This window comes from Spermophilus citellus (assembly GCF_964194105.1).
Source record: "Spermophilus citellus genome assembly, chromosome: 1".
Taxonomy (NCBI): domain Eukaryota; kingdom Metazoa; phylum Chordata; class Mammalia; order Rodentia; family Sciuridae; genus Spermophilus; species Spermophilus citellus.
The window spans coordinates 181654733-181666086 of NC_138182.1; the positions used below are offsets into that span (position 1 = coordinate 181654733).

At 45.3% G+C, this 11354-nt stretch overlaps 1 long non-coding RNA gene across 1 annotated transcript; it reads left to right on the forward strand.

Annotated features, from left to right (window-relative positions):
* The first annotated feature begins 1605 nt into the window (after nucleotides 1-1605).
* On the forward strand, nucleotides 1606-11142 carry LOC308653545. The gene is made up of 4 exons (XR_014023068.1): nucleotides 1606-1762; nucleotides 5150-5319; nucleotides 6133-6288; nucleotides 11097-11142. It is a non-coding gene; the product is annotated as an uncharacterized lncRNA (long non-coding RNA).
* Nucleotides 11143-11354: the final 212 nt, after the last annotated feature.

Consider the following 11354-nt stretch of genomic DNA (forward strand, 5'->3'; position numbering starts at 1 on the left):
ACCAGGAGGCAAAAACACAAACTGATACCACCAAATGCTGACAGGACACCGATTGACCGCACCCCTCACACCTTGCTGGAATTTAATTTGGTGGTCTCTTATAAAGTTAAACCTACACCTAACATATAATTCAGCAATCCCATTTTGAAGTAATTTGCCAAGAGAAATGAAAACTTAAGTTCACATAAAAACCTGTTCATAAATGTTTATAGCTGCTCTATTCATAATCACCCCAAACTAGGAGCAACTCCAAAGTTCTTTAATGGGTGAACAGATGAACCACAGTACATTCATAGCACTAGAGAGCTACTCATCAGAAAAAAGGTACAAACTACTGGTAGTGCAGCAACTGAACGAAAAAAAAAGAAGCATCTGGAAAGATGGTGTGCTACTTGACTTTATTACATACCTTCTTGAAAACAAATCTTGAGGGACCGGTTGGAGGGCCCACCAGGAGCTGCCAGGGCTCGGGCTGAGAAAGGCTTCGACTAAGGGTACAAATAGAAGGAGTGTTCTGGGCTGACAGAATGGCTCTGTACCCTGATGTGGTGCTGGTCACACAACCCTACACCCAAGGTAGAATTCACAGAATCAGATATGCATGAAAAAGTCAATGTTTCTGTATGTTATTTTTAAAAATAAAGCAAATTAAAAGTGATCAATGATATGGTCATTCTAACTCAGTTATTCCCTCCCAAGTCCTCCTCCCTCTTTTTTTCTCATGTTCTGCAACCAGAAACTTCTTTCACCTCTGGGCAGCAGTTAGCCAAGTTCAGAGTAGAGGGAAGGGCACTGGAAGCAGAGGGAATGGTATATACAAAACCCTGAGAGGCCACAGGGGCCCAAGCTTGCTATGCTATGTGCACCTGCAGAGGCTGGGGACACAGCAGTGGACACAGCACAATGACACCTCTCCAGGGAAACATTTTGGGCATTTTTACTACTGATCTGGTAGGCTTGACTCCCCACTCCCATTAGGGTCCTCCATCTGAACCAGAATGTAGTGGGTAGGGGTTCAGTGTACCTGGTCTGGGGCCAGGCTGATGTAAACCTGATGTAAACCCAACAGGCCTGGGCTCACTCACTCACCCTGAGTGTGCACATGGGCAATGCTACCATCCTGTGTGTCATTTTTCCCACCTGGAAAATGAATAGAAAACTACAATATGGCCTTCTAGGGTTGTCATAAGGATTAAATGAGGCTCCATAAAGTCGTGCGAAGTCCTGTTCACAGTGCTTGGTATTCCAACAGAACTCAGTGCCTGGAAGCTGGTTTTATTGCTATTAATATTAATCAGAGGCACCAGAGACCCTGACCCTAGAGGAGCTGTCTCTATAGAGCCAAATATGGAATTAACGCAGAATCAGAGAGGGGGCTCCTAGCCCTGGATGCCTGTAGACAAAAGTCTAAGAAAGGACTCAGTGGCAGTGACATTCCCTGAATCCATCAAGTAAGATTGGGGCGTGGACTTGTGTTTGTCAGGGACACAGGCAGGAGAGTGGAGGACAGCTAAGACCCAGGAAGGTTCCTTCGATGACAGATGTGTGCTGCCAGTTGACATGGGCCCCCACCTCCCACCCTGCCTCCCACCCCGAAAGCTGGACTGTCTTCCAAAGGATTCCAGCGATGCTGTGGGTAACAAGAGCCCTCTGAGGTCCTCCCTGAGCCGAGGAGTCACGGGTTCTGCCTTCCCAGAAAAGCACCTTTGCTCCAGTGGGAGAATGCCTTTGGACTGATAAAGACTCGCCGTGTCCAGTTATGGTAGGAATATTGCAAGGGGGTGAAGCTATTTTTTGCCACATGTCTATCTCTCCAGCAGGCACAGTGACATTATGTGGGATCCAAATAGCCCCAGCCGTAGAAGGTCATGGAGCTGAAGGCTACAAAGAGCCAGATTGGGGGTGGGGAGACTATTTGCATCATCAGTCAGGGGTCCTAAGACCTTGAACTGTCACCCCTTCTTCATGCTCCAGCCCCATCCCACTCTCCACCAGACTCCTGTTGAACCGATTTCCCCCTGGGCCCCAAGTCTGGTGGCAAGTGTTTATTTTTAGCCTATGATTCCCTGAGAATGAGGGTAGGCCCTTATGGAGCAGAGGGAGGGAGGAGGGAGGAGAAAGGGAAACTTGAGGGCTTGGAGGGCCAGGGAGGACACAGCTCAGTCCAAGCCCATTTTCAGCCCTGTGGCAGCCTGGGGCAGGGACAGGGCCAAGTCCTTTCCCTTCTCAGTCCACCCCAGGTTGGGCTTCTGTCCCTGTGTTCCCTTTTTATTCTTCCCTGAGGGCCCTGGAGACCATGGGCTTTCCATTCCTCTTTCTAGCCTTCCTTGGCCTCTTGGTCCTTTGTGTTCTCCTTTTCAACCACAGTGGGTGCAGAGGAGGACCCCTCAACTCCTTACTCCCTGGCCCTGAAGAAACATTCCCAGACCGGCTTCCGCACAACTACCTGGCACCATTCTGGACACTTAGTAAATACAGGCAGGCCGAAGGATGGATTTCACTGCTTCTCCCCACAGGCCAAAGGCCTGCAGGATGGACGAGCCAATAAGGGGAAGTTATGCAGGTTTAGAAACTCTCTCAAAATCTTTAGTCATTGTCCCTAGTTGCTAGTTCCTTTCTCTTTTCTGAGAAGTCCTCTGGAGGCTTCAGGGCCTTATCTTTGTTTCTGGGATCCAGAGGGAGATGCATGGCGGCTTCCTCTTTAGTTCTTCCTGCACCTTCCTCTGACCTTCTCTCCAGCTTGCCAAGCTCTGCCCCAGAGCCTGTCTGCGTGAGAATCTCCTGAGCTGGCTCAAATCCCGGCTCCCCAACACACCCATGGTGTGGCAAGATGCCCTTCTTCCTGCAAGCAAGGGAAAATGTCTCTGGGGGATGGTTGTGTGTAAAACGTGTGGGTGAAATGGCTGGCACATAGTAGGTGCTTAATAATAGCCTGTCATTGTTGTTGTTGTTAAGCATTCAATAAATGGCCCAGAAAACTAAGCCTTCTTTTTAAACATTTCTTTTTACTCTATTCCTGAACATTTTTCCTATTTGTAGACTGCTTTAATATTTTATAAAGCACTTTCACATCCATTAGCTCAGCTGAACCCCGAACGACCCCTGGAGGAGGGCCGAGTTATTATTGCAGGATTGTTATTCCCATTACACAGATAAAGATAGTCATGCTCCAGAAAAATGCAGACCTGTCTGGCTTACCATCGTGTGTCCATGTGCTAAATGCCGGGCCGGGCCCAGAGTAGGTGCTTGAAACAGGACAAAGCAAAAAAAACTTATGAAGGAATGACCTGGGCGATGTCATCCTGCATGTCCTTTCCTCGTCAGCAAAATGGGGATCCATGCTGTAGGATATACAAAGGAACTTAAAACCCTAGAATTCAGTTTCATTTTGAATAGGTGGAAAGGAGTGAGTCAGCCTTGTATTTGAGGGGAATAGCTAGGCAGGGCCTCTGACAGGGAGAGATGCGGCTCATTCCTTGCAGATATTCAATCTAATCTTCTGTCCTTACACCTGGGACTTTGGTTTCTCTAGTTAGAAGCTCAATGTAAGAGTGAGGAGCTGAGTCCAGACTGGGGAAGCTGCTCAGTGGTGCAGTACTCACCGAGCATGCTCAAGGCCCTGAGTTCAATCCCAGCAATGGAGGAGGGGGGAGCAGGTAGACAGGAGAGCAACTGGCTGTGGAGGCTAAGGCAAGAGGATCTTGAGTTCAAAACCAGCCTCAGCAACTTAGTGAGGCTCTAAGCAACTCAGCAAGACCCTGTCTTTATATAAATAAAATATAAAAAGGGCAAAGGATGTGACTCAGTGGTTAAGTGCCCCTGGGTTCAATCCCTGGTACCAAAAGAGAGAGGGAAGGAGGGAGGGAGGGAGGGAGGGAGGGAGGGAGGGAGGGAGAGAGAGAGAGAGAGAGAGAGAGAGAGAGAGAGAGAGAGAGAAAAGAGGAGAGGAGAGGTCACCAGAGCAGAAATTAAGATCCCTACTAATATTGACACCCTGGGGCAAAGATTCTGCTGCATTTAGGAGAGATAGAGTGGGCTGGATGGAAAGTGAAGGAAGAATTGAAATATGTGCAATCCCTTTTTAGGTCAAAAATCATTTTATTAATTTAAGGACATAAAAATGCATTATGTATAAGTTGATTTCCTCTGCAAATTGCCACAATCAGTATATTACATTTCAAAGTATAATCCTTCAGATAATAATTATAAATCTGGTTTACTTTTAATTTGTTGAATTTTTTTTAAAAAAAAATGGAGCTATAGCTCTTAGATTTGAGGGAATTGAGTCTTGTGTTTGCCTATGGAGAAGCAAAAGTCAGCCATACTTAACTTCAGCAAAGCCTCTGGGTGCTTAGGATGTATAAACAGAGGCCATACTTTAAGAAAGTTGCTGAGACTGTGAAGAAGGGAAACCCCAGCTTGCTGATGACAACACGTGTCTATTGGAAATTATCTCATTGCTGTAAGTGTACATTTTATTTGCTCGTAACAGTAAGTCATATTTTTCAGGATTTTACATTCATTTGGATAATTTTTGGGGGGTGGGTATCATGGATTGAACCCAGGGGTGCTTAGCCACTGAGCCACATCCTCATTCCTCTTTATATTTTATTTTGAGACAAGGTCTTGCTAAGTGGCTTAGGACCTCACTGAGTTGAGGCTGGCTTTGAACTTACAATCCTCCTGCCTCAGCCTCCTGAGCTTTTGGGGTTACAAGCAAATTCCACCATGCCCCGCTTGTTTGGATAATTCTTACATAGCCCTATAACAGAGGCACCATTATTACCCCCATCTAAGGGGGTAATGTGACTTGCCTAATATCCCATGGTTACAAAGGGGCAGAACCAGGATTTGAACTTAGGCTGAAGGCAAAGAAGGGGATAGTTTTGTGTGAAAATTAGGCATCAGTCAGTTTCACTTATTAAGTCTCATTAGCTCAAGAGGGAATGGGGGCAAACAATCCTCCTCCAGCCTAACTGTCCCATGGAACCATATGAAACCCTCTTGTCCCAGATTCCACCATTAATGCAACAGTCTTGTGACTTGGGTAGCTAGTGAAAGTATACCAACGCTCCTTAAATTCTGCTTTAGATTTGGAACTCAAAGTAATGTTATTTATTTGTTTGTTTATTTATTTATTTGGTTCTAGGAATCAAACCCAGGGGCACTTCACCACTGAGCTACATCTTCAGTCATTTTCATTTCGAGAAAGGGTTTCACTAAGTTGCTGAGGCTGACCCCAAACTTGGAATCCTCTTGTCTCAGCCTCCCAAGTCACTGGGATTACAGGCGTACTCCACCAAACCCAGGAAAGTCAAGGTAATTTTAAATACTTTCATTTTTTTTTTAAAAAAGATTATTTATTTAATTCTTTGGGTGGATTATGAGATCACAGGAACCAGAAAAAGCCAATTTACAATGTCCTCCCAATTCTGCCCAGCAAAAAACGTTGGCACACAGGTGATATGGGGATGCAGATGACAATACTCTGTCCTCAGTTGGCTTACCTTCCAGCCAGCGACAACTGATGACAAGCCCCAAAACAAAGAGATGCACTCAACTATGTTGGTGCCTAGATGCCCTGGAGGACACCCTCTGAGCCCGAGTGCAGCACCAGGGCAGATCTGCCCACGTCCAGATGGAAAGGGAAGGAAGAAAGAGGGCACGGAGTTCTGTCTGGTCTTGCAATAGTGGCCATTCCCAGGGCCACAGAGAGGCGCTTCCCCTTGCTGACCACCTACCCTGTGCCCAGGCGCCGCGCAGAGCCAACACCAGAGACCCGCAGACCATTCCGAGTTTCCCGAGGCTGGGTTTTGAGACATGGCTTCAGGAGGACAAAGTCTACTTGGGAGTGTTTGGACAGCTTATCTTATTTTATCTTTGAGATTTGTTTTTCAGCCTTCTTTTCTTTCTTCCTGTCTTTCTTCCTCTTTATTTTTTTTTTGGGGGGATGGGGTACTGGGCATCAAATCTTGCACACGTGAGGCAAGTGCTTTACCACTGAGCTGCATCACCAGCCTGAGACTTCATTTCTTCAAAGAGCAAAAACAAAACAAAAACAAACAAAAAAACAAAAAAAACTCCAAATAAAACATACATTAACCTCCCCCCACACCTCCATCTCTTCATCAGGCCTGAGACCCTGCTGGAGGACCAAGGTGGAGCTTTCTTGCCTTTTGTCATCTTGAGAGGAGGAATGTCCCCGGAACAGGTCTCCTCCTCAAGGTTCCTGGAGCCCTTCCCTAGCCATGATGTCCCCAAGCTGCCACAACAATGGTGAAGAGAAAGGTACCCATGCTCACACAATTATGCACACGTCAGGACTCCAAACCCAGTGTTCTTTTCCTATCCCAGGGTCTGCTAGACTTCTGTCCTTCAAGTCCTCCCTTCCTAGTTTTTGCCATGTCCCCATATCACCTGTATCATTCTTAACATATTTTTAAAGGTGTCCCTTTCTCCCCTTTAACTTCAGTGCCTTTGTTTAAAAACAAAATTTGAGATCACTGCTGGAACTGGAAATCTGTTTTCACTGACCATAAATAGAAGGCGGCCATAAAAATAAATGCAACAAAATGTTATCAAATCCCAGATGCTGTTGCCTGCTGCAGCCTCCGAGCCCGAGGCCTGCTCTCTCTTCGTTAAAAAGGGAGGCTCCAGAGAAGTGCTAAAAACTAGCCAGCACCCAACAAGGCTTTCCCCTTTGAGGAGCTGGAGGGGAACTGAGAAGGGGATACCCTTTCTCCCCAAGAGTGAGTCCTAGGTCAGGCTCATCTTCCTCTGGACACCAGGGGTGTTTATCTCACCCTCAGAAAAACACAGGGCAGGGCCACCTTCCCAGAGAAGAGGATCCACCCCAGCAACTCGGGCTCCATCCAGCTGGTCTCCCCAGCCACAGCCCCAGAGCTACCTCCCTGGTCTCAGAAGCCGTTTTTGCAAGTCTCTGTCTTCCAGCTCCATCCCTGCCCTCCATCACCCTAGCACAGGGCCTCCCCTCTGACCCAAGCCCTTAGCCTCCCCCAGGCAGCTGCAACACCCCAGGAAATGATGCCTCTGCTTCCTATTTCTGTCCATTCCTTGAATCCACCATGCCCAGCCCAGGAATCTGTCCAAGCTCAGATCTGTCCTGTGGCCTCCTTGTTGCAACTCCTCTTCCTCTCCTCCTGCCCTCAGGATGGCACCTTTCCCCCCTCAGGCCTCCCAGGAAGAGGAAGGAAGATATAATTCCTACCAATGGAAAAACAAATTTCTGGACGATTTATTTTCTTAAAAGGCTGGTGAATACAAGAGAGACAGGAGACTGAGATTACCATGCCTTTTCAGTTTCCCTCCTTAGGAAAAGTTGAGATCCTAAGAAGAAGGTTTCTTCCAGACAGTCATATTTTGCCAGATTGATGGACCTGGAGTTAGGTATAAATGGGGTGGAGAATCCTTTGCTCCAAATAACACAGTGAAGAGAGCTGCATTCCTGGGGAGCCCCAGGGGGTGACCTGGAAAACAGAATTTTGACTAAGGCATGCAGCCCAATCATCCACACAGAGAACTAGGGTCTGTAGAGGCAGGTGGCCAGGGCGGAGCCAGGCTAGGTGGCCTAAGGCCTCTGCCTGGGATTGAGGTTACAGTTGCTGGCCTTGCTGATCACACCCAACCATTGGTCAAATCCGCTGTTCTCAAATCCCTGGAGGACAAGTTTTCAGAGAAAACAAGGAAAATTGCCCTGGAATCAAAACAGCCTCAGGGATTGCTGAACCTCAAGCCTGGGGATCCAGGGAGGTGGACAGAGGCTCCAGGGAATTTAGAGAAGCTTTTGGAGGGCACCGGGCTTCCCACATGAGGGAGGTTAGTATTCCAACCAATTCTGTTTGATTTCAAAGGACACACGACCTCGGGTAACACTGGAGCAACACAGAGCCTTGCTCTTTGCCACGATCTTCTTGGCTTATTAATACTCTGCCTTCCTGATTAGACTGTAGGCTCTCTGAGGCCATGGACCTGGACTCATTTCCTCTTGTTCCACCCTCTCAACTCTTACTACCCACCCGTTCAATAACAATGAACTCAATACTGAACTCATTTCTTACGTTTTTTTTTTTTAAAAATCATGCTAAAATACATATAACATAAAATTCACCACCTTAACCATTTTAAGTGTACAGTATTAAATACATTCATAATGTTGTGTTGCCATCACCACCATCTATTTCCAGAACTCTTTCCATCTTGTAAATTGCAACTATGTACCCACTGGACAATAACTCCCCATTCCCCTTCCAAAAAGTCTCATTCTATTGTCTTTGATTTTTTTCTTTTTAACTGTACTGGGGATTAAACCCAGGGCCTTAAGCATGCTAGGCAAGCACTGTACCACTGAGCTATATCCCCAGTACCCCCATCCTTTATTTTATTTTTTTTTTTAATTTTGAGGCAGGGTCTGGCTAAATTGCTGAGGCTGGCCTCAAACTTGCAATCCTCCTGCCTCAGCCTCCAAGTAGCTGGTATCAGTTATGTGCCACCATGTCCTGCTTGTCTCGGTCATGTTCATTACTCTAAGTACTTTACATAAGTAAAATCATATAGTATTTGTCTTTTCGTGGCTGGCACATTTCACTTAGCATAATGTCATCCAGGCTCATCCATGTGGTAGCACATTCTATTTTTAACTTTCTTGAGGAACTGCCATACTGTTTTCTACAGAGGGCCATTTTGCATTCCTATCAATATAGTGCACAAAGGATCCAATTTTACCACATTCTCGCTAACACCTGGTATTTACTGTTTTGTTTTTCAAATAGTTTTATTATTTATTCATTCCCTTTCTTTCCTTTTTTCTTTTTTTTTTTAGCCATTCTAATGGATGTGAGGCTGTATTTCATTGTAGTTATGATTTGCATTTCTCTAATGATTAGTGACATTAAATAAATATCTTGTCATGTGTTTATTGGTTATTTGCACATTTTCTTTGGAGAAATGTCTATTCAAGTACTCTGTTCAATTTTAGACATGATTTATTGTTGTTTCTGGAGTTCCTGACATATTCTGGGTATTAATCCCTTAATGCATTTAAGATTTGCAAATATTTTCTCCCATTCGGTTTTTACTCTTCCCCGTCACGTCCTCCCAGCGTGCTGGGGATTGAACCCAGGAGTGCTCTACCACTGAGCTGCATGTACAGCCCTTTTATTTATTTATTTACTTACTTACTTATTTATTAGTTTTTATTTTTATTTTTGAAACTAGGTCTTACTAAATTTCTGAGGCTGGCCTTTGCCAGCCTCAGCCTCTCAAGCGGCCAGTATTATGGGTGTGCCCCACTGTGCCCAGCTTAAAAGTGCCTTGATACACAGAATTTTTAAAACTTTCATAAAGTCCAGTTTTTCCATCTTTTTCTTTTGTTGCCTGTGACTTTGGTATCTTATCCAAGAAATCACTGCCAAATCTCATATGAAGCTTAGCACAAATCTATTTTTCAGGAAGCCCATTACGTCCTCATTGAGAAAAGGACTGGGATTGAATGGTTCATATCTACCCATATCTACCCCTCTCCCCCCCCCCCAGGCCACCCCAGCACCGGAGAGAGAATGCACCACCTGGGCCACAAGAGCTCTGAGTGTTAGCTGGGGCTCGCTCCCAATGTGCCCTTTTCTGGGCAATATTAGAGCAAGGCCCTTGACCCACTCAACTTCCGCTTCTACACCCTTCAATCCACAGCTCAAGGAGCCACAAAGCAGTCTTTATGGCTGTCATCCTAGCTGGATTGTAGGAGAACAAATAAGTCTGTTTGCAGATAATTCCCACACTGTTCAGATAGGAGAGTGTAATGGGCAAAGACTGGCATGGGTCAGGGAGCCCGGCAAAGCAAGATTGCCAAAGGCCTTTGTAAATTCTTACTGTGACTGTGCCGGTCTGGAACCAGCTCCAAGTCAAATATATACACAAAGAGGAGGGTCCGAAGCCCTTCGGTGGGGTCAGCCCTGGCAGCCCTGCTGCCTCCGCTGGGAAGATAAGGAAGCAAAGGGACAGAGAGGTTATTTAATAGTTACAGGAACAACAACAGGTCATCAAGAATTAACCTCGCTAGGCCAACGTTCAATTCCTGACTTCTTACAGAAGTAACTTGGACTCCAAGTTACTGAATTTATGCCACATGGAGGTTTTAATTACTTTCCAGATCTTTTAAATTTATTTTTTAATTTAAATTTTTTTTTTTTTTGGTACTGGAAATCAAACTCAGGGGTACTTAACCACTAAGCGACCTTCCAGCCCTTTTTATTTTTTATTTTGACATAGGGTCTTACTAAATTGCCAAGGCTGGTCTTGAATTTGTGATCCTCCTGCTTCAGCCTCCTGAGTTATGGGATTACAAACGTGCACCACTGCATCCGGACCAAAGGAAAAAATTCTGCAGATGATACCACCATTTTAATAATATTGTGGGGCTGGTGGAGCTTACAGGAAAACTAGCCAGCCCTTAGCTTGCTACCTTAGATTCACAGCAAGGTTCGGTTTGATGTTTAAATTATTAGTGAGTGAAGTAGAATGCTCGTAGCATATATTAATTTGTCATTTTGTACCAGGAGTTTAATACACTAGAATAGCACCAGGAAGTGAGCCCAGTCTGCTGCCCAGAGGCTACGTTTCAGCTTTACTTTGTTGTCACTTGTCATGCACCCTGAAATTCTCAGGAAGTAATATAAAAAGTTGGCTTTTGGATTGGAGATGTAGTTCAGTGGTTGAGTGCTCATCTAACATGTCTGAGGTCCTGGGTTCAGTCTTCAGCACCACAAAAAAAAAAAAAAAAAAAATGTGTGTGTGTGTGTCTACTTTTAAAAAGTAGAGGTTTTGGATAAACTGTAGAGTGGAAGACAGGACTCTGTGGTGGCTCAGTTTCTAAAAGTGACAGAATCCACATAATTCCTAAACAGCAATAAGAAAAAGCAACTTGAACAACAATTTCAAGCAATCAACAGCAACAACGATAACCATAACGACATCCATTCTTTGATAAGCAAGACAAGAACTTTTAAAAATATATATATATTTGTTTTTAGTTGTAGATGGACACAATACTTTTATTTTATTTATTTATTCATCTTTATTAGGTGCTGAGGATGGAACCCAGAGCCTTGCACATGCTAGGCAAGCACTAGCCTGCTGATGTAACCCTGCATAAGAATGAGGTTCTGGATGGAGGCATCTACCTGAGCAAGTATTTCCATACACGTGAAGGCTCACAAAGGTCTCCAGCTGGAGAAGATTAGAGGCCCACTGGGGCGGCTTGCCTTATCCCATTAACGGACTCATCCCTCACTTTCACCCCCACTCCCAGACCATTGGGGATGTCATAGCGGTGTGCCACC